Here is a 6,305-nt window from a genome sequence, read left to right as displayed (position 1 = left end):
ACCAAGTGTAGTACATGGCCCTCTCTGGGTGTGCCAGACATGAGTGAATACCCAGAAGTGTTTCTGTTACTACAGCGTGTGAGTAAATGAACATTGGAAATAGCCGTGTCACATGTCACACTGTGGGATTTTAGTGAAATTATGGTCAACTACCCCCCTCCAGGTCATTTTTTCAGAACAACAGAAAAGGGGTCAGTCACGTTTTCCTACCCTGTGGTCATGTGGTGACATTTTAGAACGAATAGCCGTGGCCACCACTCCCAGATTCCGGTGGGAAGATTTCTTCCTCCTTTCCTTGGCACTAAAATCAGATTCTTGCTCTTAACTAAAGCCTGGTGGAAGTCCTGTGAGGATATCCCCTCTCCTTTTCTATACTAAGGCCCACATAAGTCTCCTTTTGGGTTATCACAGGTTGGCACTTATTTCAAAACCAGGCTCAGGATCTACTTTCTGCCTGAAGTAAGTCAAGCCTTGGCTGCTTTCCCTTTTCTTTGAACGACTGGAGTTCAAGGACAAATGTCTCACTGAATTTTTAAAAATGGACTTTACTGTGTACTTGCTTTGTGCCTATCACGATCATGAACACAGTACATTATCTCATTTAAGTCCCACACAAACCCTTCGAAGCTAGGACTATTCTTACCCATTTTACAGACAGAGAATCAGAGATTGAGAGATGTAATGGGGGGGCACCTGGTGGCTCAGTTGGTTAAGCATCTGACTCTTGATTTCAGCTCAGGTCATGATCTTATGGGTTTTGAGATTGAGCCCCGGGTTGGGGGGGGGGGCTCCATGCTTAGTGGGGAGTCTGAAAGATTCTCTCCCTCTGCCCACCCCTCTCTGTAAAATAAATACATCTTAAAAGAGAGAGAGAGATGTAGGGAATAGGGAGAAAGAGAAAGAAATGTGAATTGTTTGCATATGCTAATTCCCTGTGTTCTCTTGGTTCCCTGACGGGAGTGGACTCCTCAATAGGTTTGACTCCAAACTTCTGTGATTTTATTATTAACTGTGGTGATTCTTTGAACAGAGGTGAGCCTCTTGACTACAAGACTGCAGATGGCTTGAGCCCTTCTGCAGTGTTTCCTCCCCCACCCCTCCCTCCTGATGAAGCAATCGCTCTCCTCAGATACATTCCTGAATTTCAAAATTCACTTCTAAGTGCCCCCTCTTTGGAGCAGCATATGGCCACAGCCCTGCAGTGCTAATGCACAGGCTGCATCACAGGGAGTTGTCAACAATGCTTTTAGAGGAGCAGCCCCTCACTCCTCCCCATGGAAGCTTGGAAGCTGCCACTTTCCATCATAAACAAACCCAAACCTGGGCATTTTAGAGAAGTAACAAGTTCAGAAGTAAAAAGGAGATTAAAATAGAGAGGGAGGCAAACCATAAGAGACTCTTAACTCCAGGAAACAAACTGAGGGTCGCTGGAGGGGGCAGAGTGGGGGGAGGGGATACCTGGGCAATGGGCAAGAAGGATCACACTTGATGGAATGAGGACTGGGTGTGAGATGCAATTGATGAATTGCTAAATCCTACCCCTGAAACTAATAATAATAATAATAATAATAATTAATAATAATAGAAGTAAAAGGAGAAAGCTGGAAAGCAGGAGAAATGACATAGGGTTATTATCAAGGGGAGGAGATAGGGACTGTAGAGACTTCGGTGGAAACCTGTGTATGGCTTATTTGATCCTGCTTACGTCCTCTCGCCCCCTCACCCCCAACACACACACACACAACCCTCCCTCCTACTGTCTCCATTGCTGGGAGGTTTTCACTGACTCCAGCCCTCTGCTTATAATTTTATAATTGAGGAATTTATTTTGTGGGCAATAAAGAGTAATAAAGTCTTTAAAAGTGAGAAGGTATCTGAGGGTTGAGCATCTCTCTCTCTCACTCACTTCACTCAGTGTTTCCTCTCTAAGGCCCAGACAGCTGCCCTGAAGGGATTCAGGTCTGATTGTCGAGGGAGGTCCTTAATGGTGGAGCCTGGGGTGGGGAGTGCTCCTCGCTAGGGCCAGGTGGGCCTGGGTCTGGGATAGCCGGACACAAAGGGCCAAATAACAGCGCCAGACTGGAGAGAGAGTGTGTGATGAAACAGGGGGCTGTCAGTACAAACAGTGTCTGATATTTTGCCTCCAGCCGGTTCCTCGCCCCCTCTCCCCTGCCCCACCCAGACAGGTGAAACTCCTTGCTCCCTCTTCTCCACGCCTCACCACCCACCCTTGCCCCCAGGACTGAGCTTAAGCAGGTACTAATTAGTACTATATATATAACTTGCTTATGTTCAGGGTTCAAGAGGCTTGTGTGGACTGGCCCTGGAATCTAAGCGTCAAATAAAATGATGTTTCTATAAGAAAATGTTGGATTCTAACCTGTGGGCCAACACTTCACTGCCAGATTGGAAACTGCTTAAACAACCAGGAGGCAGTTCAGAACTCTTGTCTAGATAACTTGAAGCCGGGCCTTGGGTTTCTTGTATAGTCCATTTTGCCAAAGCTCCATACACACCACATTGGAGACTAATTATTCTCTCTCTCTCTCTCTCTCTCTCACACACACACACACACACACAGACATGGATAGAGATATAAGTATTGTAATATGCACGATGGCTATTCCAAATATTATATTTCAATATAGATAGTCTTTGTAGAAATAAAGATACTATTTGTCATGCACAACATTGAAACCTTAGCAAGAATCCTTCACAGCTGTCCACAAATGTGGACATATTGATTGAAGCACTAAAAACCAAAAACAAAAACAAAAAACCCTATATGTAAATCTGTTATCTGTGAGTTATTTTAAGAGACACCTTATGGCAAATCATTTTTCAAGGCAAACAAGCACTTTTCCATTTGCATCTGTTAGCCAACATTTTATTCGTTTTTCTTAGACCGGGTGACAGAGAAGATGTTCTGAAGGATTGCGTAGCCCCTGGATATTTAAGTAATCTCTGGACTGCTTTCTTTCTCAACCAGAGAAAGAAACTCACTAGATTGGCCATGCACTTGGCAAACACTGATTGAATGTCTGAAAGTGCTGGCCACTGGGTCTCTGGCCTCTCGGTGCTCTCTCCTCTAATCAGGGAGACTGGGGCTGAGAAATGTGATATTTTTATGCACACAGTTGACTCTTGAACAACATGTGTCTGAACTGTGCAGGTCTGCTTCAACATACAAATTTTGCATTGTACAGTACTGTGGATGTATTTTCTCCTCCTTAGGCTTTTCTTAATATCATTTCCTTTTCCTTAGCTTCCTTTCTTGTAACAATCCAGTATATCTTACATATAACATACAAACTATGTGTTAATCGACTCTTGATGTTATTGGTAAGGCTTCTGGTCAACAGTAGGCTCTTAGTAGTTAAGTTATATGCCAATTTTTGACTGTAGTGGGGGGCTGTCCTCTGTAACCCCAAGTTATTAAAGGGTCCACTGTAACTGCATAGAAAAGGTGAATGCCCTTAATGTCCTTATCTCTAAAATAGGGCCAGTAATGTGACCTACCACACAGAGGATTAAGTAAGAAAATATACATGTCAACAGATCGTACTCCACAGAGATTGGTATGAACTAAGTGCTTTGGTTGTTATTTTATAAGAGCATGGGGGGGCGCCTGGGTGGCTCAGGTCATGATCTCAGGGTCCTGGGATCGAGTCCCACATCGGGCTCTCTGCTCGGCGGGGAGCCTGCTTCCCTCTCTCTCTCTCTGCCTGCCTCTCTGTCTACTTGTGATCTCTGTCAAATAAACAAATAAAATCTAAAAAAAAAAAAAAAAACCACAACCAACTGTGCCTGAAAGAGGTGGATAAGGTCTGAGATGAGCAATTTGCGTCTTAAAAGATGAGTAGGTGTTCATTGAATAGAGACATCAGAGGGAGCTGGGTGCAAAGGCACAGAAGTACTAAGGACTTCTAAGTACTAAGTTTTTGTTAGTACTTCTTAGTACTAAGGACTTTATACTAAGTACTAAGTTCTAGAGAATGGAGTACGTATGGCGGGAGGATACAGTACACAAGGAGAAAGGATAAATGGTAGCAAATTAGGAAGGGAGCAGGTAATGCTCCACAGAGGAGGTGACATTTCGACTGGGTCTTGAAGGATGAGTAGGAGTCTGCCGGGCAAAGAAGAGGGAAGAACATTCTACCGGTGAAAGGGCATATACAAAAGCACAACACTGTACACATGTATGAACAATTTGGGAGACTGTGTACTGTCACTGAAGCTCTGCATTTAAGGACTCCTGTCCGCCACGGAAAGGTTTCATGGGTATCTGAGCTTGTTTGGCTGACCAGTGGGGTGGGCCTCCTGAAGTCAGTCTGTAGGAGGGATTCAGTGGGGAATGGAGGCTGTACACGGAACCATAAGGAAGAGCGACTAAGAGGACAATCTCACGTCAGTCTTAGAGGCTTATGCTCAGTACAGCCTCCACGTCCTGGCAACTAAAAGGCTGGAAATGGAACTTGAAGGATTCATTTGCATGCAAAAATCCAGGAGACCCTGAGGCACAAGAAGACCCCTGCCTTGGCCCACATAATACATACTCAAGAGCTATGTGTTAAACTGGTTTCATGGAAGGTGGCAACATAAAACACGGGTGGGGAGAGAGAGAGGGGCATTCTCTCCACTTGTGCCCAGGACAAGGTGCCACTGCGGAAGACTGAGGATTCCAAAGCACCACCACCACACCGCATGTCTAGGCCTGCAGAAGGAGCCCCCACCAGTCATATCCCTGCAGGCAGTGGTGGGGCCTATCAGAAGACTTATGGTGGTGGAAGCAGTGGGTGGCCCACATGAAATGACTGGGACTTCCTGGGAATCACCCAGGTGTGGAGACTACAAAGAAGAAAAGATCCTGTAGGAGGAGAGAAGGACAAACACCAAGAAACATGGGCCACACCTAGAAGATCAAATTGCTAGGACTGAAATTCTGATGCAGGTGATCAGGGCAGGGGAAGAGGACCAAAGGGAGTCAGAGTGTCTGGTCTGAGTTCTGTGTGGTTCCCCCACTGGAGGTGGAGTAATGTGGGGATTTAGAGTCCATTGTAAGGTAATGGTGGGGTGGAGCAAGCTGACAGAGATGAGGGGAACTAGGTACAGCTAATGCACACAGTACGGGGTGGGCAACTAGAGGCCAAAATTCAGACCAAGCAGTAGGTCAAGGATTTGGGTTTCCAGGCTTGGCATGGGGAAATGGTTTCCCAAGCACCTCCTACACCAGGATAACACTGCTTTCCCCATTACCTTTAGTGTTTTCCTTTCTATAGGGTCTCTCCCTTCAGTACTCAGACATGGCTACATATCTCCCATATTCAAAACAAAAACTTTCCAGGGATGCCTGGGTGGCTCAGTCAGGTGAGCATTTACTCTTGGTTTCCAATCAGATCCTGATCTTAAGGTGGGATCGTGTCCCCGCATTGGGCTCCGTGCTCAGTGGGAAGTCTACTTACCCTCTCCCTCTGCCCCTCCTCTTGCCCGTGCACCCACTTTATCTCTCTCTCCCTGAAATACAGATATAAATCTTTAAAAAACAAAAACAAAAACGAAAACCCAAAATTTTCCTTTGACCCCATATCCTCCTCCAGCTACTTCCTTCATGTAATCTCTCCACTGTCTACAATGAAGCTTCTCCAAAGAGTGACTCTAACTTCTGTCTCCAATTCCCCATCTCCTTATTCACTTCTGGCTTCTGCTCCTATCGTTCCCCCAGCACATCACCACCAATGACTTCTGTGTTGCTCACCCCAGGGCACACTTTTGTGTCCTTATATTATCTGATACTTCAGCTTTCTTGGCTTCTGCTACAGCACACACCTAACTGCTTTAGGGGTTTGAGGCAACTTGGTTTGGATCAACATAGATGACAAAACTCTCACCTTGCTCCCTGTGCAGCAGACTGAAATTGAGGCCCTCCTGAAACCCAAGTCAGTGGCCTTCTGTCCCCAATCTCTTCAGTTGTCTGGGCCATGGCTTTCCTGAACATCCATGGTCATAAATGAACGTTCACTAATCCCTTGACATGCACTGGCTAAATTAAGCCTCACTGCAGGATTGCAGGCAAAAGGCAATAGTATCATAATTATCTCTGTTTTATAGATGGGGAGACCGACACAGCTGGGACGTATAGGGCTGGGATTAAAAGCATAGGCAGTTTGACCGCAAAGTCCCCACTCTTAGTCTCATTGCCACAGTGGGAGAGAGAGAGCATTGAGCTGAGTGTGAAACAACCCCCTGATTGCCTGCTACAGGGTCCAAGGTCAACACCGACCAGGGACTCAATTACTCACACAGCA

This window comes from Mustela putorius, unplaced genomic scaffold (assembly GCF_011764305.1).
Source record: "Mustela putorius furo isolate JIRA1106 unplaced genomic scaffold, ASM1176430v1.1 tig00003901_pilon_pilon_pilon, whole genome shotgun sequence".
Taxonomy (NCBI): Eukaryota; Metazoa; Chordata; class Mammalia; order Carnivora; family Mustelidae; genus Mustela; species Mustela putorius.
Note: the sequence above shows the minus strand (reverse complement) of the source record.